Genomic DNA, 1,219 nt, shown 5'->3' on the forward strand with positions numbered 1-1,219 from the left:
TTTTATATTTTTATTAATGTATCTTTTTATTAGTGTATATTTTTGTGCTCAAAATCATATTACTATTCGACCCATAGCCCAGGCCTGGTGTTTGAGTGAGACAACCCAGGGCCTGCCAGATCCTCATTCGACCCACAGCCAAGTCCTGGCTCATGAGTGAGACCGACTGGGGCCCACCAGATCCTGAATCGATCCAGAGGCCAGGCCTGGTGTGGAACCCTTCAGCAGAACTCCCTGCAAAGAGGTAGAGGCATGACCCACCCAGCTGATTCAGGAGCAAAACATCTTGCCAGAGTGGCACAGAGGGTTCACCTCCAAGGGCTGCAGCAGGAAGAAGTGGAGCACAGCATCCAGACCCCAGCCAGATCCACCTTGAGGAGTCTAAACTTCGTAGGTCTGGACCTGGTGCTAAGGTAGTAACTCTAAGCTCTACACCAAAGGTCAGAAGACTGTTGTATACAAATTGACAAGGAGAAGGAACAAAATGTAGTCTCAGGCCCCGAGTCCACCCAGTACAAATGCAGAAGACACTAGCATAGAAGAAATTGGAAATCACACACCTGAAATTCTGAAATAATAGCGTTGGAAGTAAAGAAACAACTACACAAAGGTATAGAGGAAATCAGATCAGAAATAATACCTGAATAAAAAAAGAAATGATAACTATAATCAAAGAAGTACTAAGTGCTTCTAAAGAAGACTTAGAGCAGAATAAAAAAAATAGATGTTAAAAAAATAGAGCAAAATAGATGTTAAAAAAATAGAGCAGAATATAAAAATGATGGAATCCTTGAATAAGCAATGACATTTAGGTAACCGAAGCATATAGAGCTCCAAATAACATCAACCCAATTAAAACCACACCCAGATATATAATAATCAAGATCCTAGAAATTCAGCACTGGAACGGTATACTAAACGCTGCTAGAGAAAAGAAACAGACCACATTTAAAGGAAAACCCATCAGAATATTGGCAGATTTGGACCAGGAAGATAGCTCAGTGGAATAAGTGCTTCCCTGGCAAGTGCAAGGGCCTGAGTTCAATCCCCGGTTCTGCAAAATAAGTAAATAAATAATGGCAGATTTCTCTTCACAAACCATGAAGTCAAGAAGAGCAGGGAGGGCTGGTGAGATGGCTCAGTGGTCTAAAGCACCTACTTAGAACAAGCTTAGCAAAGCACAGGGACCGCGGTTCAATCCCCCAGCACCACATGCCAG

This window comes from Octodon degus, unplaced genomic scaffold, assembly GCF_000260255.1.
Source record: "Octodon degus isolate 3935 unplaced genomic scaffold, OctDeg1.0 scaffold00322, whole genome shotgun sequence".
NCBI classification, from domain to species: domain Eukaryota; kingdom Metazoa; phylum Chordata; class Mammalia; order Rodentia; family Octodontidae; genus Octodon; species Octodon degus.